Source organism: Gopherus flavomarginatus, chromosome 9 (genome assembly GCF_025201925.1).
Source record: "Gopherus flavomarginatus isolate rGopFla2 chromosome 9, rGopFla2.mat.asm, whole genome shotgun sequence".
NCBI classification, from domain to species: domain Eukaryota; kingdom Metazoa; phylum Chordata; order Testudines; family Testudinidae; genus Gopherus; species Gopherus flavomarginatus.
Window position 1 is genome coordinate 71,651,753 of NC_066625.1, and position 23,381 is coordinate 71,675,133.

A 23,381-nucleotide genomic window follows, 5' to 3' on the forward strand; every position below is an offset into this window, starting at 1 on the left:
TGGAAAGCACTGTCAAAAAGACTTCAGCAGCATGAAACAGGCAAAGGTCATCAAGACTGTATGGTGAAATTGTTTGACCTTCGGTCAGGCATAGTAAACCATACATCTATTGACCAATTCGAATTGCAGGCTTTTCTGAAAGAAAGAGATTTCTGGAGGAATGTTGTCAAACGCATGGTTGATGTCATTATTTTCTTGTCCGAAAGAAACTTGGCATTTTGAGAAAGTAATGAAAAGCGAGGCGATCCTTCGAATGGCAACTTTTTGGGACTGTTTGAATTGCTTGCAAAGTATGATACTGTCCTCAGCGAACTTTTACAGAGGATTAAGAAGGCAGAGACACATGTTCAGTACCTCAGTCCACAGATCCAAAATGAGCTGATTCAACTTGTTGCCAGTAACATTCAAGAGGCCAACATAGTGCAGCTTAAAAAAGCAAAATATTATTCAGTTATTTTAGACTGTACTCCCGATGTGTCACATGAAGAACAGATGTCTGTGGTGTTACGCTTTGTTGAATGCAATGGTGAAGATGGTGTCAATATTCGTGAAGCGTTTGTTGGTTTTCTTAATGTTCATGATACAACTGGTGAGGGCTTATTGGAAGCATTTCTTGAAAAGGCAAACAACTTAGGAATAGACATTGCTGACATGAGAGGCCAAGCTTATGATAACGGCGCAAATATGAGAGGAAAGAATAAAGGAGTTCAAGCCCGCATGCTAGAAATAAATGACCGTGCCTTGTATGTACAATGTGGAGCTCACACTTGGAATCTTGTGATCTCAGACGCGGCAAAGTCATTGACTTTTTCGGTCTGATTAACAGAATATACGTTATCTTTTCTTCTTCACCTTCACGTTGGGATATACTTCAAGAACATATGCCAATATCTGTTAAAGGGTTATCGGACACTCGTTGGGAGTTGAGAATTGATGCTGTGAAGCCATTGCGTTATCACCTTGAAGAATTGTGCAATGCTTTGTCATCTTTGCGAGAATATACGCTCGAAAAGAAAGATGGCAATACAGCAACAGAAGCCGGTGCGCTTTTAGACCATGTTACTATGTGGCCTTTTGTTCTGTGTACACATGGTACGATATACTATTTCACGTCAATAAAACCAGCAAATTAATTCAGATGTGTCAACTGACGTACTGCAGGCAGAAGTCAGTGCTACAATGAAGTTTTTGGAAGACTATCAAAATACAGGATATAACTCTGTGGTCACAAATGCACATGAAATAGCAGAGCATATGGGTATTGAGCAGGTGTTTCCAGAAACCAGGGTGCGACGTAAGAAGAGAATGTTTGATTACAAATGTGCTGATGATTCGAGTCGTCTTTCTGCAGAAGAAAAATTCAAATTGCAGTTCTTTCTTGTTCTCACTGATCAGGCCATATTTCTGTTTTGTCGCGATTTGACCAACTCGTGGAGTGGTATAAGTTGTTTGGATTTCTGTACAACGCTAACAGCCTGAAGCAGTGTCACAGAGAAAATGAACTGGAGAATCACAGCAAAAATTTTGAAAGAAAAATGGGAGACATCGATGCCAACGAACTCATAATGGAATTGAATCGTTTTATTTATGTCATCGAGAAAGAGAGAGGACTTGTCACGGCAAACAATTTTTTAACTTACATATACAAGAACAGCCTTCAGGAGATATATCCGAATCTTTGCATTTGCATCAGAATTCTTCTGACCACACCAGTTACTGTTGCTGGTGCTGAAAGGAGCTTCAGCAGAATGAAACTGATCAAAAATATCCTGCGCTCAACCATAACAGATGACAGGCTTTCTGCGCTTGCAGTTATCTCAGTTGAAAACAAGATTGCCAGATCTCTGGACTATGACGCATTGATTAACCAATTTACGGAGAACAAGGCTCGAAAGAAGCACTTTGCATAAATACGGAATACATGTACACTGTAGGCCTATGTATACATAATATGAACCCTGTATATTGTATAAAATAAATACCGCATTCCAGTTTCTGCATTGTAACGGCCCCAGACATATGTTCGGAGAGGGCCACGTTCTTTGTTGCTACGGCCCTGTCAAAGAGCCTTAATCATACCTTGATCCGGTATCATGTGAGGGATGATAAGTGCCCATTTCAGACAAAATGTTGTTTCTTTTCTTTTCTTTTCTTTTTGATAACTTGTTTAAGTGCCTTTTAGTTGTGACTCTTCTGTAATATTTTTTGAGTTATCAGTAGAAGTTTCCCTGACTTGACTTTGTCTTTTTTGCTGAATTGTGATCCTACAATGTCCCAATAGGTTTGAATTGTAATGAAAAGAATCCTCCCATCGCTGTTCCACTTTTGCATTAATCTATATTATTTCATAGTACCTTATTGTGATGCTACAGCAGCAGATCAAATATGGAAATATATATACAATCCTTACATACAATAATAATAAAACCAATAACGAGGAAAGAAGAAATGTTACATATGTGCTCAAAATAACACATACTGGGACATCTTGATTTTACTGGCAACATCAACCGTAGATAAACACTTTTTCCTAAGGAAATAAAATGTAAATATAGATTAACACATGACAGTTGAGACTTTACACGTACATTTTTCAAAGTTGTGATTCCAACAGCAACTGTAATTTGACCTTCTGTGCTGTTTCAGAAAGGCATTAGAATTAACACCATGCTGTGTACAGTAGAACTATAAAGTATTGTAGCAGGGCATATTATAGTTGAAGTAACAGGACTTTAGATCCTGACTCAGTAAAGCACTTTAGCCAGGGCCTAACTGTAAGCATTAATAATACTGAAGTCAGTGGATTTAAGCTTGTACTTAAGATCCCCTCAAAGCCCTTGCATACGTGTGTAACTTTAGGCATGAGTGGTCTCTTGACTTCAGTGGGACTACTCTGCTTAAAGTTATGTGCCTGCCTAAATACCTTGCCAGAAGCAAGGTCATAGTGAAGACTGCCTACTCTTCTCCATTCAAAGAGTCTTTGGTCAGTTGCTCCTATCTTTTTGAATCCTTCGCTTTTTAGGTTAAAATTTTCCATGCTTGGTCTCTGCCTGCAGGTGACTGCTTTTAATAAAACTTCAGCAAAAATGGTTCATCATTTTTAAGAATAAGAAGAGTGCACGTTTCTCACTATGCAAATTGCATGTGACTATTATTGAACAACTCTAAACCCACTGTGAGTGAGGATAGGAAACTGAATTTTGGAAGGAAGGCAGGTATTTGGGGGAAGAGATGCGCCTTTTAATGTTCCAGTGAAGATTGATTTTGATTTGCTGAGTGACAACTTGAAAACCAATATTCATTCCGATCTGGTAGTCTTTTCACAATAGCACTTTTTTATCCACCAACATTCTAAAGGGAAACTAGTCACAATGTAAATGTTCACTTAGTTGATTAACTGCTTAGCCTTAGGGGAAAATGTGATGAACTTGTGCACTGAAAGAAGCAGGGGTCACATTGTTAAACTCACTTCTTGTTATTCCTTTAACTCTCTCTCAGACTCTTAATTTTCTATTGCGCTAAACAAGGTGCTGATGCTGAATTTATACACTGTTTACATACCTAACATTTCATTCATGCTTCCAAAAGTTTTTTTTAAATATGTACAGCGAATACATCATGAGATTTAAGCCACCACTGCTGTTTACCAGCCTGAGATTAAAAGGTTGGTGCTTATCAGATAAAAACACTGACTTAAGGTCAGGGACTTATTGTCCAGTTTAAATAAAATAGGTGATAACTCAGAACTGCAGATATCATTCCAAGCAGTTTGTGGATCAAATGGTTAGCAATTCTGCAGTTGATTCAGATGATCATGGAAGCTGGGAGGTTTTCAGAGCAGAGTTTATTACTGCAGAGCTAGCTGGGGCTCAGAGGAGGGGGCCGCTGTCTTCTGCAACTTTTATTATCATAAACTACTCACTAGAAATAAATAGCTCTCTTTGGAATAGCTTATTCACTTTTTGGCCTCTGCATCCAGGACCTGCATGCATACAACAGGGAACGTGCACATGGCAGTTGAGAAAGGCTCTACACGTGAAGAACACTAAGCTATTCATCACATTGTTTCAGGTGTTACTGCTATTGAGTGACTCACATAAAGTCAGTATAAAAGATTCATACAGTCATTAAATACTGTAAAGCTTTTTCCATTTAGGGTTAGCCTGCCCCTTTAGGCACAGCCTAACAGAAGGTGACAGTGCAGTGGAACATAGCTCCCAGGGTCATAGTGCCCAGGGTAGGCTCCATGGTTCTGGATCAGCACAGCTTCTGCTGCAGCCTTTATAAGGGGACAGTATGCAATTCTAATCCCACATGGGGCCCGTTCTGCTGGCTGGGAATTGGGAGTGACATAGCTCCAGCCCTAAGCCCCGGGGAAGATTTTTGCCTCCATAGTCTCCAGCCTCCAATGATCCTTTGAACTCTGAGTGCAAGAACTGGGATGGTTTGGTCCCCATAGAGAGGCACAAAGCAGAGAAGACTCCTTGCACCCTCCCTGAACCTCATGCTTGCACATGGCCAGACACAAACTGTCTCTTAATGATCAACAGGAAACAAATAATTGAACTCTTCTTAATATGATGTTTGGGAAAGTAGACAGAACATTTAATATTAAAATAGCAAAGTAAAGCATGAGAAGTGTTTCCGCATCAGTTTTTCATTAGATTTCTGTGCAAAGATAAGGAGGAATAAATAAATGGTTACCGCAATATTGTTATTTCCTTGGTGAAATTGGAGTTGTTGGGTTTTTGGAGTAGATGAATAAATAGGGAATTTCCAGAGAGTATTTTACAATTCTTGAAATTTACAAGAAAATGTTAATTCATTTTCAGTTAAAAATGTGCCAGTACTCTACTGGATGGGTATAATAAATCCACAAGAGGAGAAGATGCAGTTGTTGCAGGAAAGGCTGAAGGGGAACTGGTTTGCTCAGAAGATTGGTAGTTTGCCTGTAGAGACTTTTGTGTCCAGGTTCTCAGAGACCATATTGTCAATGACAACCATAGCGATGAGCATTATATGGTGGAATGGATGCAAGTTTGAATCCAACCAAGGTTGGTAAGGAACAAAGTCATTTTCATCAGGTGGCCGTTCAGTGAAATGAGGAGTTGATTTTAGTCATATCCCTAGTCAGCAGGTATCGGGATTACTCAAAGGTTTGTTAGGCTAAGTATTCAAGGGATATGGAGATTCCCATCTCTAGACCTGTTCCTTCCAGGGCAGGATTGAAGTATATGGGTGGATGGGCCGGTGTTCAGGAGCTTCCGTAGATCAGATGTCACACAGATAGAATCAGTGACAAAAGAGCAGACTTCAGAATCCACTCACCTTCCAGAAGGACAAAACCAAAGGGAAAATTATAGTGGAGCAGTCGTATTACTGTACTTAAGACGGCGACTAGATTATTCTTTAATAATCAATTTTTCTAACTGCTCTAAAATTCATTTGCATGCTTGGACTGTCTGAAAACTACTCTAAAATTCGCTTGCATGCTTGGACTGTCTGTGCCTCATGGAGGTCCACGGCAGGATTACTGATTCCGATTTGAGGTGGTTTGAGCAAGGTACCTTAGATACAGCCCAACTTTATAAAAAAACAAATAATATCGAAATGTTATAGTTTGTATGTATTTTTGCACACAGCTGGGGCTCAGTCTGTGGTTCTGATCCTATGCAAATTGATATTGCTGGGTCAGGATGCATCGGTATCTAGAACGCACTGGCCCTTTGATAAAGCAATACTTTAAAGTTATTTGGGTTAAGGTTGGATCTGCAGTGTGTCACAAGCCAGGGAGTACAAAAAGAACGGGAATACTTGTGGCACCTTAGAGACTTACAAATTTATTTGAGCATAAGCTTTCGTGGGCTGCAGCCCACTTCATCAGATGCATAGAATGGAACATATAGTAAGAAGATATATATACATACAGAGAACATGAAAAAGTAGAAGTAGCTGTACCAACTGTAAAAGGCTAATTAATTAAGATGAGCTATTATCAGCAGGAGAAAAAAACTTGTGTAGTGATAATCAAGATGGCCCATTTTAGACACTTGACAAGGGGATGTGAGAATACTTAACATGGGGAAATAGATTCAATATGTGTAATGACCCAGCCACTCCCTCTCTATTCAAACCCAAGTTAATGGTATCTAGTTTGCATATTAATTCAGGCTCAGCAGTTTCTTGTTGGAGTTCTGTTTTTGAAGCTTTTCTGTTGCAAAATTGCCACTTTTAAGTCTCTTACTGAGTGACCAGAGAGATTGAAGTGTTGTCCTACTGGTTTTTGAATGTTATGATTCCTGATGTCAGATTTGTGTCCATTTATTCTTTTGCATAGAGACTGTCCGGTTTGGCCAATGTACATGGCAGAGTGGCATTGCTGAAGCCAGAGAATGTCCTTTGCAGATGTGCAGCAGGACAATGGCTCTGTTGCAAGCCAGGGTTTGCAGGTAGGCTGATGTTAGAGTTGCTTGTGGTAGTGTGCGGTGGCCGTTGAATCTAAGCTGTACTTATGGCTGTGAGTTTGAGTCCTCCCTTTGGCAGTTATGTGAGAATGTGTGGTGCATATTTGCTGTTTTCTTTTTGCATTCTGCAGGGACAACTTTTTCCCAGAGAGCAAAGTTTCTGGTTTGAGTCAATATTTATTTCAAATTGATCTAAAATCCATATGCATGCGCAGAGGGTTTTGAAAATTGCTGTTCCTCATTAGTGACAGAGGTAGAGTTAGGAGAGCAAGTAGGGGGTCACTTGGTCCAAGAGTTCCTCAGGCACAGACCCCCAAATAAGGAGCTTAACTCTTCAGTGCATCAACATTGTTTTATGGCACATCTGTACCCAAAGACCTCTTCAAAACCCCTATTTGTGTTTAAACTATTTGTGTAATGCACAATGTGTGTAATTCAGTCCACTCTGCTCCTCATCAGTTAGTCCTAGCTGAATTGGCAAAGAATTGCCCACTAACAGCCCTCACAAGCTGACACACTAATCAGAATTTACAGGGAAAATGAGATGATAAGAGAGTAATGGAGGGAACATACAAGTAGGAAAATATGTGATCACAGAACACTCTTGGTTGCTAAACATTTAAAAAAATGACACTGTCAGTGTTAACTGCCTAAAAACTTTGTTAATGCTGAGTTCAGGTTATGCAGTGGTGCCTCACAGAATGTGGAGAGCGGCTACCCTTAAACCTCAGAAAATCAGGAACCACCCAGGAACATACTGTGCCCACAACAGAACCTTAGATCCTCCCTTCTCCCTCCCCAAGCTGGTAGTGGCCACTGGGAATGGTACAATAAGGGTAGTGCCATAATGACTAGACACAACAAAATAAATGAGTGTTCCATTGTTTGTGTTGACACAGATCTGAATTCCAGTGTTAATCTGCATGCACTGCTGCATTCACGGTGTTAGGTGCAGCAGTACTAAGGAATGGAGAGATTAGTTGGAGCAGATGGAAGAGCTGTGATTGTGATATGCAGAAAGATGCAAGTATATCTTAAAGGATCAAGTGTGCCTCATTTCAGTACTAAATTCTGTAGAAATGCACCAGGGTATCTTCTTGCCATGGAGATTGTCAGCAGTCTGGTGGCATACATGGCACTGGTCTCCAGGGCTTAGTGAGGGATAGGTGCAAGCATTGTCTCTGAAGGACTCTTCAGGGTAAGGGTGGTGTGTGTGGAAGAGCTTTCAGGATTGAGTGTAGGCAGCTCCTGTTTGTTACACCTCACCTTAGCAAATGGAAGGTGTGAGACTTCGTTTTACAGTGCTCATGTGCTCTCTTCCCCAAATGTTTAGTAGTACCTGTAAGGGTAGGGTTCTAATATGTGTGTTAGCATGTTGGTGCATTGCTCAAAGAAGACAGCATTAAGGCCATGACTATACTTACTGCAGGTCGATGCTACTGTGATAGATGCAGCGGCGGTCAAGTTAGCAGGTCTAAGACCCGCTAAATGGGGCGGGGGGACTTTTTGGCTTGAGGGCCACATCAGGGTTCCGAAACTGTATGGAGGGCCCAGTAGGCAAGGCTGTGCCTCCTCAAACAGCCTGACCCCCACCCCCTCCTACTTCCTGCCCCCTGACTGCCCCCCTCAGAACCTCCAGCCCATCCAACCCCCTCGTTCCTTGTCCCCTGACTGCCTCTTCCTGGGACCCCCCCCCACCCCTAACTGCCCCCTCAGGACCCTACCTCCTCTCCAACCCACCATGCTCCCTGTCCCCTGACTGCTCTGACCCCTATCCACACCTCTGCCCCCTGATAGGCCCCCTGGGACTCCCATGCCTATCCAACTGCCCCCTGTCCCCTGACTGCCCCCCGGGACCCTGTGCCCCATATCAATCCCCCCGCTCCCTGCCCCCTTACCATGCTGCTCAGAGCACCAGGACTGGCAGCCATGCCACTGCACACTCTAGAGCACTGGGGCAGGCCAGCGGCTCTCGCAGCCGCGCTACCCGGCAGGAGCTCGCAGCCCTGTGGCCCAGAGCATTGGCAGTTCAGTGAGCTGAGACTACAGGGGTGCGGGGACAGCAGGGAAGGGGTCAGGGTCTAGACTTCCTGGCTTGGGAGCTCAAGGCCAGGCAGGACAGTCCCGTGGGCCACATCCAGCCCACTGGCCTTAGTTTGCCAACCTCTGCACTAAATCGACAACAGAGCACTGTTTGGTCAACTCCGATACTCCATCATAACGAGAAGAGTAAGGTAAGTCAACAGAAGTGCGTGTCCCATTGCCGCAGCATGGCATAGACACTGCAGTAAGTTGACCTAAGCTATGTCAACTCCAGCTATGTTATTCATGTGACTGGAGTAGCATAACTTAGGTCAACTTACCGCGGTGGTGTAAACAAGGCCTATGGTTGCATTGTAGGGATGTTAACTTAAACCTCTGGAAACTAGGCAATACATAGTCAAGTCTATGTTACCTTAAATCTCCATTTCTTGGTTTTCAGGGGTTTAAGTATTGAAGCATTCGACATTCTAGAAGGGCACAAGCCACTATGGGCCAATCTTACATCTGTGTGAATGGAGTTTTGAGGCAGTGAATATAAGAGAAAGATGGATTTTTTATTTCAAACATGTAAATCATGCATAATTTTAATCATAAACCTAATGCTTCAGAAGTTGTAAGTGAAACTATTTATAAATTTATAATGCTTCAGATGATACTTGTGGAGCTTTCATTTATGATTTTAAGAATGCAAATATTTGTTTTACTGCAGCATTTCACTGCTGAAAACTACCAATTTATTTGTTTGACTCTCTGCTTGTAAAAATATATTCTAAAGCAATAATAGCTCAGTGGGACAATATGAACTGTCAATGCATTTGGTACAAGCTCACATCTAGTTACCTTTCATTATTATTTTGTATATAATGACCCTGTTCATGATATATTTATAGATATGCTTGTTTTGTAAATAAATTCTCAGTTTGTCAGTATGATTTAGAACTTAAACCTAGGTCTCTTACATCCCAGGTAAATGCTCTAACCACTGGACTGTTGGCTGTGTACTAGCTCTCTGTGGATTTTCACCAAAAAATGTCAGAAGGTCTTGGTATTGTCCCATTACAGAATGGGAAAGTTGTTTTGAAATCTCAGAAAGTTTTCATGAGACAGAAAAAATGTTTCCCACTTAGCTGTAGATACATATATTAACTGAAAGGTAGGAGAGAGATATTGACTGATTGATTATTGAACTACTGGAGCACTAAAATGGTGAATATCACTTGAAAATCAGTATTAAAGAATATGGGCAGTACATACAGCTTTTCTATAAATCAGTTTTAAGTTACAATGGGGAAAGGTCGTGCTTCAATCAACACATTCAACAATTAATGTGTATCCATTTTTAAATATTTTTAAAGTGTTGTCATTGGATTAAGATGCTAATTTTTCCCAGTGGGCGCTATTACCACCAATGATTTCATTAAAATACCATACTAAAAACCAGATGACCTATTAAGTTCTATCATGAAAAATAAATGTAAATATATTGTCGTATGGCAGCCCCTCACCAGTATTCTTGTTCAGCAGAAGAGAATAAATAACTGTGTTTAAATATCAGTTTATATGCAAATAAGTAAATTAAAAAAATTAAAATACCATTTGGGAAGTCTTTTGGATAAAAGAGAGAATGCAGTTTGGATTGGATACTGACCTTGATAAGCATATCCATCTTCCATCAAACCCCAGCTCATCTTTTGCTTCTATTATTAGTAACATGATTGCAAATCACTACCATTCTGATCAGGTAGCCTTTTACACTGCCTTTGCACTGCTGTAAAAAACTGCACACTACGTGGATGGGAGCAGGATAAGACCGTTATTATTAATTAGCTCCAACGACTACTATATATTTTACCAGAATATTTTTTTGTACTTTAAAGTGTTTCTAGACAAAAACTATAGCTTAATGGGTTAATTAGCATTAGTTTCCTCCACTTTAGCCGGTGAAACCCTGTGTGTTTAATGGGGGAAAAAGCAACTACATAACATGTATGCAAAACATCTAAAGCACAGCATCATTCCATTTATTGGAGGTTGCAATATTTTAAGACATTAGAATGAAAGCAAACAGTCTGAGGAGCTGCCATCTAGCTTACAAAATCAGGTATAGATATTCAGATAAGCTTTTGCTTAACAATGAATGCATGCATGCTGCCTTCATTAAGTACAGCTAGCATAAGCACAGCATTAACTAACTAATGCACAACAGAATTCCAAATACAGTCCAATCATAGAGATTCCAATGTACAGAATAGATGAACCAGTGACTTGATGTCATCCTCAAACTGTGCTGATATTGTTATTAAAATTTATTTATTCCTCATTCCCTATATTACAGTCTGAGTTGGGTCACTTTCCTTTGGGTTTGTGAAGGGATCATATATGGTTCAAATTTACGTTCCAGTTTTAAATCTGCTTCCTTGTTCAGGACTGTGTATATTGACATATTATGATAAAGGAAAGAACAGAACTAGCTAGCATATCTTTTTTAACTGCACAACTAATGCATTATGCTGCAGTTAACACAAGGCCGTATCTACATTTTTAAGGGTATGAATGAAAAGGAAATGAATATATGGGGAACACTAGATAAGACAAAAAATGTTGACACCCTTCTGAGACTTTCTTTTTGCTATAGTGTAACATTACTGCACAGCCAAATCTGTCATCTTAAAGACTTGTTTAATCTCTCTTTTTTTTCATTGCACATTGTTTGCATTAGCTTGAGCAGCTGTTTTTATTGCCCTCTTGAGCTATTACTCAACAATATATTTAATGAGTTCTTTATGCAAATTAATACAAGTTCAGCTTTACATTTCATTGAAGAGGTCAGAAGTTCATTTACCAGTGAGAATGACTTTCCAACCCACTTATTTGAAATTACTGTTTCCATTTTTAGCTTTACTGCTATGTTCATTCCACTGTACAGAAAAACATCTTGGAAAAGCACTTAAAAAATAAAACAAACAGCTGATCTTATCATATTCTCCAGGGTAAGTGCTCACCTGGAATCTGTGAAAATGGTCCCTGCAGCCATAGATACTGAGAGCACCAAATACCTTCTAATGGATCACAACAGGCTGTGAGTTTTCCAGTAGGATACTAATTCAATATTCAATTTTCAGGCTCAGATATTTTCATCTAAGCCCTAGTGTTCTGCCCTTTACAACAAGAAATTTGTCAGCCATATGGTATTATTTGTTTCAGTTTTAGTCATAAAATGCCATAAGTGATAGGGGAGGGGAGATTCTTTAAATGTATCATTGAGCCTAAGGGCTTGTCTACACTGCGACATTGTCAACAAAACTTATATCTTTCACGGGTACTTAAAAAAGCCCCCCTACAAAAGACAAAAGTTTTGCCAACACAAGTGGCAGTTTGAACACAGCTTTGTCGGCAGGAGCGCTCTCCTGCCAACAAAGCTAATGCCGCTCACGGGCTGGAAGTATTTTGCTGGCAAACATGTCAACAAAATACCAACAGAGAGCATTCACACACACTGACTTTTAGCGACAAGGCTGCATAGTGTAGACAAGCCATAAGATATTCCATTTTTATAACCTGATGCGGTGGAATTAGTTATAGGGATGTGGGTTCCATTCCTTTCCTCTACACATGCAACTACCTCATTGATGACATCATGGTCTAGGGAATAGGGTACATGACAGGAAGGAGTTGTGCCATTGACTTCAGTGAGGATAGTATTGGGCCTTGAGTATTCTGTCATTAAGGCTGTTGTATTAATTACATTTCTACTTCTACTACTGCCACACTGGTTAAACTTAAGCAGTCACTTCACTTCCGGGCTTCTATTTTCGCAATTGTACAATGGGCATAATGATACATACCCACCTTTGTACACGGTGTTGAGGTTGATAGATTAATGTTTGAAAATACTAACTTGTCATTACTCATGTGAGCAAGATGATCAGGATTTGATGCATTACCTGGAATAAGTTACAGAGGATACTGTATTAACTGAATAGTTGTTTCTTCGTGGCTATGAAGTGTATGCAATCCCTAGCCATGATATAATGAGCAGAAGCTGCACATTAAGTACACACAAGCAGCATCATTCACAGTCACAATTATCCAAAACAAATATGCCTATTTCTTTCAGAATTTCTTTTGGGGGATTTTTATTTTCTCCAAAAACCCAAGTTCATCTTTAATGCCATGGAAACAGGCACAAACATGCCAAAGGCCTGAAAAGCTAGAGTCTGCAGGCTTCTGTAGGGTGTAAGATGAACATATTGTTTGTTAAATTGGGCCCTGACAATGACACAACTTTCATTAAAAAATCTTATGAAATTTGTTATTATTTCAGCATGATGCTAGAGTTTGGAATCAATCAACGGTGTTTTCTTTTAAAAAGGAGTCTAGTTATACTGTAAAAGATTTGCTTTCAAGCAGTGACTTATCAAACAATTCTGCATAAAACTCAGTTAGAGAGATAATGTTTTGGGTATATAATCTTGAGTATAACTGAGTGCAAATAGAAAGGGCCGGGTTCTCTGGACAAATTCTGCTTCCTCCACACTGCTCCTGTGATGCAAAAGGAACAGAAAATCCCTGTGTCTCCCCAGCTTAAGGGAATCATCAGTGGTTGTAGAAACAGCCCTCCTTAACCCCTAGCAAAGGGAGCCTGTCAGAGAGGGTAGCCATAGCACACCACACTCCAACAATCCCCAGCTGACACATGGTTTGTTGGTAACTGGAACCAGTTGGCACATCTTAAAGCAACCACTTAACTGGTCTAACCTACTCTATGGCCAGGGCTGGAGCTGGTTGGCCCAGAGAATTAAGGAGCTGTAACTAGCTCTCACATGACCATCCCACCTCCAGATTTTGGACCAGAAGCTTTCCAGGGCTAATATGTTATATAAGTATAATGAGAGTCCTATAAAATCAAACACTAGATTGGTTAACTGAGTGTATCTTCCATGCACCAGTCTAAAATATATACAGAAATGCAATGCTGTACCTCATGATGAATACACAATAGAGAACTATAATAAAACCTGAACAACAAGCCACATGGTAACTCTCGGAATCCACGTTGCTAAATGTTTTGCGCTTTGTGTTTTTGCATCAGTTTGTCAGATCTGATCCTTTGCCAATGCTCAGATGAAATCTAATCTGACCTGGCACAATGCCATGCTCAAGTCATCTTCCAACATACTATACTTTGAAAGGGGCTCTGATTTTTTTAATGTGCTATAGTGGGAGATTATTAATTACAGTGCTTAGCTGTTGTGTCATTTTGCTGCTGTTCACAGCTATAAGAGAAGCATCTCACTGTTGGCACATCTCACGCTTAAATATATAGTTTCTATTAATAGTACCACACTGTTATTTTAATCCATAAATCAGATTTGGCAGGGCCAATTCAATATAAAAGAGCTCCTGTGCCCAATATAATTCCTGGCAGCCCCAATTTTGGTGGATAAGTGTTGATTTTCAAAGGACTGTTATGCCCTGAGCACATCATACTCCTGCTTGCCTCAGACCAGCCATCCTATGAAAGATCAAGGGGGGAAAGCATGTCTGTTGGTAAAATGGTTAGTCTCCTCAGGCACTGAAACACAGATGGATTTTCAATCCAGCCATCCCCCAGAACACAGACTGTTTTTCAACAGACAACTGTTGAAACAGGGATGAGTGGTGTGAGTAGAGAGATAATTCTCTACTGTCCTGGGAGACATCAGACTTCCAAAAGCAACGATGAGCACCAGAATGCCTCTGCCATGACTTCCTTTTCTTTTGTATGAAAGCTCAAATTCTGGTGCATGACTGAGATGTGTGTGCAGAGCAGTAAGGTGTTAATGAACAACAAACTGTGTACTTTATGTGACACATACAAAAATAAAATGTGTAACAAATAGCTGGTGAGCACTAGCTGAGAGAGGTATAGCAAATAGGATGTTGTTTTTGACTCATTCTAGATTGTGCAATACAACCTATACAATAATACATGCAGCACTCTCATGCTAAAAAGGCAGTGCCCGGTGCAAGAAAAAATACGTGAGCATTTGAAGTGATCTTAGGGGAAAGGGAATCATACCTATGGCCACATTTGTTGAGTAACTTCCTCCAGCAGGTCTCTTGAGGATCCCAAACTGGGGTTGGAAATCTGTCTTCCAGAAGGAAGTGTGGTTACAGTATTGCTGCTTGCTTTCCTCTAGTATGCATTCCCACATCTATATAAAAGCTTCCACTGGTGAAACAGCACTAGTGGTGCATTACATGCCTAGTGAAGACAAGGTTCAAGTCCTAAGGAATCTAAAATTGGTGCAACAGTCACTGAGTGGCTGAAAGAGAGAAGTGTAGAAAGAAAAGCAATTAACAGGAGGGTGAAGAATGTATTGGTGATAGGTCACTTATACATTGACTTATACTTTCTATTGGCTTTGCAGTGGGCATATTGTGTCCACTTACACTCCCATACACTCCTCTGACTCCCTTACCAATGTATAACCAATACCACCTTATACATCACCTTTGTTTGATTTGGGTACACACCTGTCTAAAGGCTACCATGTCTGATTTGCATTTACATGAAGGCTTTGCACTGTACTTTGGCAATATAAAAGGGCCTCCCCACAAGTGAGAATCAGATGCCAGTATGGAAGGGAACTATGAGATGTATTTGGACTACTGAGAATCAGGCAGCTTTACTGGGGCTCGTTCAGCAGCAATTTCACTGACCTCTGCTGCCAGAGCCCAGAGCAGAGCTACTGGCAGACCATCCAATTTGGAGTTCCTCTGTTGCACAAGAGTTAGAATTCTTTAAGAACCCTCATTTCCTTGCATTGCCCATGTGATTATTTTAAGAAGCAAGTGGAGTGTTTCTGCATTTTACATGTTTATATACAAAAAAGATTAGAAATGAAAAGTAAAACAGGTGGATGCCCCATGTACTAAGGGGAATTGGGATAAGAACTCTTGCTTCCACAGATCTGAGCTGATCTTTTCCTTCTAGAGCACCAAAGAGTCAGTGACTCTATGGCACCTTCTAGTCTCACTTCCTCTGGCCTGATACCCAGGCCTCGCTTTCTGTCTTGTCACTGAACAGATGCATTTGGAGCAACAGTTTTGCCATTATGGCTTTGTATGTTGTTTTTTAAACTTCTCTAGTGTCTTCTGTCTGAGGAGCTCAAAGCACTTTACAGATATTAGACTTAAGCCTCACGGCACCTCTTAAGATGGATACGTTTTGCAAAGGGAGAAACTGAGACCCAGATATTAATGTGATTTGACAATAGTTACCCCGTTTCAGAGCTGAGGGGTAGGTGGCCAGCTTTAGCGGTCAGAGCTGAAGTTAGAGTCAAGGAGTTGAGTCAAGGGTCGGAGCCAGGTTCAGAGACCAGGGCGCAAGGTTCAGGAACAGGTGAGGAAAGCATGGTTCAGTGCAGCAGCCATGTAGAGTTCAGCTGTGCAGACAACTTCCTGTGCCTCTCTTTGGATTTAAATAGGAAGCCTGGACCCATCAGAGTTCATGGTGTTCCTCCAGTTAGGCCCAGAGAAGACCTCCCTGATGTAACTTCATGTTTCATGGTCTTTCCTGCTCAGCTGGTTAGTAGCAAGCTGCTGGGTGGAAGGAGAGTAACAACAGTAAACTGGGGGGTCATGACATGCAGTCAGTCTGTTTCTTTAACTAGCAGGCCAACCTTTCTCTTAATATGAAGACTTTCCTTTCCTTTTTAAAAAGAAAGATGCTTTGTAACCACTGATTATTGTTGTGTCTGTCTCTACTCAATATATCAGGACACCAGGTGTTCGGGGGTTGAAGCCAGGATTAAGCACTGTTCAAGATGAAGGCCCTTTCTTCAACTGACTTGAAGCAAGAATCAGCAGGCCTTGATTCTGATCTCAGTTACACAATCATAAGTCAGGAGTAACTCCAATGAAGTGAACTAATGCTGGTGTAGCAGCTCAAACGAGATCAGAATCTGGCCTTCACACTTCCTACAGTAATAGTTTAGAACTGGTAGGCATGGAAAGCTTTTCCTCTCTGTCATCTTCATTGGCTATGCTCCAACTAGGCACAAGTTAAATTTCCTGAACCAGACAGAGATTTATTCTTAGTACCCACTTTGGGTAACATTTCAGCAGCATCCTGAGACAGACAAAGGCTCAGCTCAGCACAGATCCTGCAACTTAGGATGTCCTCTACCTTAGGCTATGTTTACACTAGAGACCTTGCAGTGGCACAGCTGCACCAATGCAGCTGCGCCAATGCAGCTGTGCAGCTGTACGATTTCTTGTGTAGCCACTGCATGCTGACAGGAGAGAGCTCTCCCATCGATATCATTACCTTCTCCAATGAGCGGTGGTAGCTATGTCAGTGGAAGAGGTTCACTACCACTTATGCTGGTGAAACCTATGTCGCTCAGGGGGCTGTTTTTTCACACCCTCAGCAACAGAAGTTTTGCCGTCATAAGTGATAGTGTGGACATGGCCTAAGAAGTAAATGAAACATTTGCCAGCAGGAGAAAAGTTATATGTCTTAAAGTAGAAGACAGCCTCTGGTATCTCTTTAAAACTTATGGCAAACAATGGAAATCTAAGCAGTTACAGTAGCCTGCATATTAAAAAGGTTCCAATAGTAACATGCAAAGATAATAAAATCAGATTGTCCTCCATACGCGCCCAGCTCTTGAATTGCCGTATGATTTCATGCTCTCTTCTGATGCCAAAATTTCTCTACCTAAATATCTTCCTGCTCTGTACAGAGTACATAGAAGGCTCCAAGAAATGTGGAACTCATCTGGGTAGATCTACCAGCAGCTCTGTTCGAACAGAGATCCCACCTAGATCCTGATTGTCTGAGTCAAAAATCTCTAGGTCTGTTATGTGGCTCACACTGTGAATAACTTTGCATGGTCACAAGATATTTGCCCAGAGAAGTTAACGTGAAAGTGCATAAGTGCCAGAAATCAGGCATGTATATTGGTCATGCTAGCTGTCAGTTTGAGGAGAATGCACATAATAACATCCAGTAATCTGAAGTGTAACTATGGGGAGCAAATTTTGCTCCCCTTATTCACATTAATAGCCCCCATTTACTTAAATATAACTCAGGGAAAAAGGATTTGGCCTATGAGTTTTATAAACCCGTGTTTCCAGCTCTTTTTAAAAACCCTCTCATGTCTGCATTTGTAAATATTTTCCACTGTCAATTTTAAAACTGTAGATTTCCCTCTCTGTGTTAGTGGAGGATATATCTGACAGCCCTTTAATTACACAATATTTAGATACTAATTACAGCATAGGACTCTCTGTAAATCAACCAGTTAGAATAGTAATTCTTAATCTAAGCAGATTTTTTTTTTTTACAATGCATGAGTATAAATTCAGTAAAATTCTATGAAAAATAATTCTATGAAAACATACATAGATTTTTGTCTGTCAGGTTTTACATTTTGTGTATACCTATAGATGTGGGATACTGGACGTTTTACATTTTGTGTATACCTATAGATGTGGGATACTGCCTTCTATGCTGGCTATAAGGGGTCTGATTCTCCTCCCATTTGCACCAGTTTTACACCGGTGCAATGCCATTGGCTTTAGTGATGTTATTCCTGGTGTAAGTGAGAGGGAAATCAGGTGGACATTATGTAAAAATCTTACATTCTATTATTATTGAACGTAACCATATAGCATGTCATAATTTTTTGTGTGTGCTTTAAGAGAATAGCATTAGCTGTGGCAATAAATTTTGTTTAGACAATTTTGTGACAAGTTACGGTGATGAGTACTAATTTCCCAAGATATATCCATGTAATGAATAATTGAAACTTGGACTCTTCATCTTACAGCTCATGGAAAGGTTGGTGTGTCCTTCTGATTACACTACACTAAGCTCTTGGGTAGGTAACCTGGTAGATGGACTGGTTCTTTGTATAGTCTGGATTCAAAGTACATCAAATTATCTGTGTTCCAGGACTATGCAGGCAAAATTTTATCTATAAGCAAAGAATTTTACTTGTGCCTTTCAGTTTTGATTTTTAAAAAGGGAGACTTTTCAAATGTTCAGACTAAAAGTATCAAAGGTTTGGGGGTTAGGACGTTTTATCATACATACATAAAAGTTAAACTATAAAGGTGATTCAGCCTCAGTGCAGATAATGCCAAAGGGAATTGTCCTCATTGAATACAAGGTTAATTCTAAAAGCTATCACCTGAAAATTTAGAGATTACTTTAAAGTTCAAACTGCAAAAAGAAACACTTTTTCCTGTTTCTGGTACATGTTGCTGTTTTATTAAGAGACAACTGTAGTTCATTAGCATTCATGGAAACTCCCCTAATCTGCACAAAGAAGTTTATCTATATGTACATGATGATAAAAAATTTGGTCACTTTAATGCTCTGATTATATTTAACGTATTTTATTGAAAGTTTTGTGTTTTCAGTAGCAGAACATGAAATACAAAGCACAGAGCTAACAAAAACAGGGTAATTCTGAGTAACTTAAAACTCATTCTTTATTTTTAAGTAAAAGGATTTTAACGCACTTCCATGCTTTTCAGTTTTTGAGGTAAATTTATCCTGTGAATGCTAATACATATTGAATTTGAAACAATAATATCTACAGAGGCATCACTGTTGCCTCATAGGAGAAGATATTCTGAATAAAATGTATCAACTTTATGACTTTAAAAGACTCCAAACTATTTTAATACTTTCTGGTATATCCAATGTTAAAATAGTTTTGACGGCAACACTTTTTACTTTTTAAGTCACATTGTGTTGTTTTCTATAAAGGAATATCTTTTTTTAATTGTGCAAAAACATTTCTTCTTTGGACAAAGAAAGAAGGAAAGAAAGTCTTCAGGCCAAAACCAGAATCTCAGGAAAATATGTATACATTTTGACAGTAACTAAGGCTCCTGCAACACTGATCATCTCAGTGTTATTTCTAAACTAAATGTTTCTATACCAATTCCAAAAGTTTAGTAAGAATGTCTATATATACATTTAATAGAATCAAAATAGCCCATTCATCTGTGTGCTTTGTTCTAAGCTTGCTGAGTGAGTTGAAAATAAGGAATGTGCTCTGCAAACTCAGTAAGTTACTAACAGCAAACTTTTTTGGGTGTTTGAACAAATACTTTAAAAAGTAGCTGAGGAAAACTACCTACTGAATTAGTTGGAAAAATTTAACGGATTAATTCAATTGTAACTAAGCTAAAAGTTTCATGGCAAAGTCAACACAAATGCATTTTCACAACAAATATACTTACGTGAACTGACTTGTTTCCCTCTTTTGTTTTTCCCCACTAGTTTTATTACTGAAGAGACAGCCCCCTGAGAAAGGTAAGCATTGCTTTAATATTCATTACCTTGGATCACTGAGGTCAAGACACTTGTATTAGCTGTGAATGTATTTCTGCTGTGACAAACAAGGTCTCTTCTCAGTGCATTAGTGTGAGCGTTCTCGAGTCCCCAAAAGTTACTTTTTCTGTTTGTGTTTGTGAACTGGGAAGACCCTACATAAAATGAAATGTAGTGGCTGAATACTCAGATCTTTAACAAGAGAGAGACAGTTTTTATCTTTGGTTTTCCAGTCTGATTAATCCTTTAATAAAACTGAGAGTTGCTAATCTGGGTAGCTAGATCACATGACAATGGTTGGGGGTTTTTATGTCTCTGTAATACAGCATTGCACTTTCAAGAAAGTCTATTCTTGAGACTTTAAAAAAAAAAGTAGATTGCCTCCACATACCACTGTATTGTCATATTTTAATTATAGTTTGCAATGCATTTCAGATACTGCTCCAGTAGGATTGCCCAGTTAACAAGGTTGTTCAGCCTCAGCATCTGAGATCAAGACGTTTTCAGCAACTATTTGATTGTCACTATGTGAAAGCTGAAGTATGAACAAAGGACACTTTACTCACTTGTTATTAAATAAAAAGTTGTCCAAAATGGGCAGCATCTGGTGTGCAAATATAATATTAAATCTCTGGAAATGTCTGAGGCTTCAGACTAGCAAGGCAGTCAGCACGTGCTTAACTTTAAACATGTAGTTCTATTGACCTCAAAGGCAATCCTCACATGAGTAAAATTAAGCATGTGCTTAAGTAATTTCCTTGATCAGAGCCTGATAGGCCTCATTTTCAAATGCAAAACTAATTTTTTCTAAAAAGAGTAATAATAATAATAATCATCTCATTTTTAACCTGACAAAAAGAACTACATATTGTAGCAATTAGTACTTGCACTAGAGTTTTAATATCTTATTGGATATTGAAAATCAAGGCATGCATTTCAGATAAAATTCAATAACAATATCATAGAAAATAAAATCATTTGGACCCTTGAAATTAGATAGACCACCAAAATCCTTGAGATTACATTGAGACTGTTGGAAGGAAAAGGTGAGATATGTACTGTGCGGGAGAAGGAAAGAGAGAAAGAAAACTAGTATAATTAAGAAAAATTCTAGAATTTAACAAAACAAACATTTCAGTTTTAATGTCAATTTAAAACTTAAGAAAAAGACAAATTATGGTGAGAATTGTTGTCATAAATCTTGATAGTATTGTAAATGTATTCGGGTGTAAATTAAGGTTCCAGCGAGGTACAGTTATCTTCACTCCCTAATTTGCTATTTTCTGTAGAAGTCAATTGACTAGAAAAATTCATCAAAATGAAAAAAAATGTATTTCTTCCCCATCTTAAGGGTAAGTTGTGGATTTACCACTAGCCTGAAAGAAGGGGCAGTGCATAGTTGCAGTGCCCCAGCAGCAGACCAGGGGCCAAAAGCTTATATAAGGAGCAAAATTCAGTCCCTGAGTCCCTCCTCCCTCCAGCTAGGAAGCAATGTGCACCAGCCCATTATGTGGCACAGATTACTTTTCTCTCCACTCAGGACACACACAAGATGGAATCAAGAGTCTGCCTACTCCTGTCCCCTTCCCACTACTCCCCATCTCTGTGCAGGGAGAAAGGTGGCAGTCCTGCAAAGTTTGCTCCTTCTCCCCATATTATAACCCAGGATGTAGATAGCCCACTCAGTGACAAAAGGAGATGCCTTACACCCCCATACTTCCTTGTGCAGATTTATAGGGCAAGATACGTCTTGCACTTACTGTGGTGAATGTGATCTCTGTATGGAAACAAAACTCAAGGTTTAAAAACGAAAGACAGGAACTTTCCTCATAAGGGAAAAATTCACCTGGTGTAGAGGTCTATGCACCACTTAAATCCTGTTTTGTGTTCCATTGCATTCATGCAATTTATAGGATGCACAGGGGTATATTTCATTGAGGCTTTTTAGTCTTTGGTATATCAGAAAATAGATTAACATTTTAGGTCCAAAAAAGATATTCCATCTCTCTCTCTCTCTTTTTTTTTCTTTTTCCCCAGATAAGATTAATTAATTTTTCTCAATCAGTAGACTGAAAAACAAGCAATAATTGTGCATGTGCCAGGCCTTGCAGAAAGAGCACATACAATTCCCTTATTGGGAACTGAAATACGTTGAGATATATGTAGGGGTGAGTTGAAGTCAGCAATAGAACTCTAAAAAATGAATCATAGAAATATATAATTCCTCCCCCTCAGAAACCCAGAAATACTTGTAACTGATTGTAGTGTGTTTCAATTTTCCTGTGAAATAGCACTGTATGTTGTCTTTAGTAGTTGCAGTAGTTTTGATGATAAATATTTAAACCATCCAGTTGTAGGAAAGCATATGTCACTTCAAGCTTTTGAAATGCACCCTTTATACTTTAAATTATATTAATGGTTAATGTCTTGCAAACCTAGAGCAAATGCCAAACCCTAATGCTTTTCATATTTCATTGCTTGTTTTTTGAGCAGGTTTCACACAGTAGCATAAGTTTTAATATGATGGACCTAAAAAAATTAAAGTCAATCAAATTAGTCCTATATTTAATGTGTGTTTTTAAAAGCAGATGTTCTTTATTCTATAAACACTGATATGTCATAATCCTATATCCAAGAATATCAGTGCAAACATCTGGGAGTTGCAATGTGCTGAATAGCTAGCAACAATTTAGGTGAAAAACTTCAGTTCCTCTGTACTGCGGTTATCTTCAGAAACCACGTAGCAGTAAAGCTTTGTGGATTAATGCCTTTGAATCAGCAAAGCTGCTTCAGATTAACAATTCTTTTAGCTGCTGCCATATATTTTTATTCTATACAATAACAAACATGATTATCACAGAAATATCATGCTCTCTTTAACCTGTTTCTAATTGGGAGAATCTATAGTGTGTATTCTACAGTCCAGCTGACACTGAAGATTGAAGTGTAATTACAGTACAGGCAATCTCATCTCTGGTAATTACAGCTGTCACCATCGATCCAATTAACCAGGATAACTAACTCTGCTGAGACAGAGTCGACAAAGCTTTCTTGCTAAATCCAGATTGCTTTATAAGGGGTTTTGTTGAGTTTTTGAGACTTTTCAATTGCCAAAATACTGTTGCTTAAAGAAACAGATAAATGTGGATTTCAGATTAGGGACTAGAAAGGGAAATCTCATTTCATTACATTTTAATAAGTGAAACTTTTAAATGTACTTGCAAACTAAGTTTTCAAAATGAGAAATAGGCTTTTGGGAAAATAAAATGGGTGAGAGAGAGAGACCTAAAGGGCTACAAGTTAGGGCAGAATTTGGCCTAATGCTTCTAGTAAATGGTCAACACAGCACATAACAGCCAGCTTGCTTCTGTCTCTTTCTGTCCTAGTTCTGCACCCTTTAATGGAGTTCCTCAAGATTTAAACTGGTGTAACAGAGAGCAGATTCTACCCCAATTGATTGACATATCCTCCCTCCCCCTTACCTGCCTCCCCACCCCCAGTGACTGGAATTGGTTTTAGAGATACCCATTTGAAAT

At 39.4% G+C, this 23,381-nt stretch overlaps 1 protein-coding gene across 4 annotated transcripts in view; it reads left to right on the forward strand.

The window, feature by feature from the left end:
* SEMA6D (semaphorin 6D) overlaps positions 1-23,381 on the forward strand; it is a 1,021,199-nt gene that overhangs the window by 907,949 nt on the left and 89,869 nt on the right. For 3 of the 4 annotated variants that reach the window (XM_050966889.1, XM_050966886.1, XM_050966891.1), the window contains one exon: positions 19,795-19,827. The gene's annotated coding sequence lies outside the window, so the exon portion shown is untranslated. Of the gene's footprint in view, positions 1-6,424; positions 6,450-19,794; positions 19,828-23,381 lie in introns of those variants that run through there. The other variant, XM_050966888.1, reaches the window with a different exon arrangement.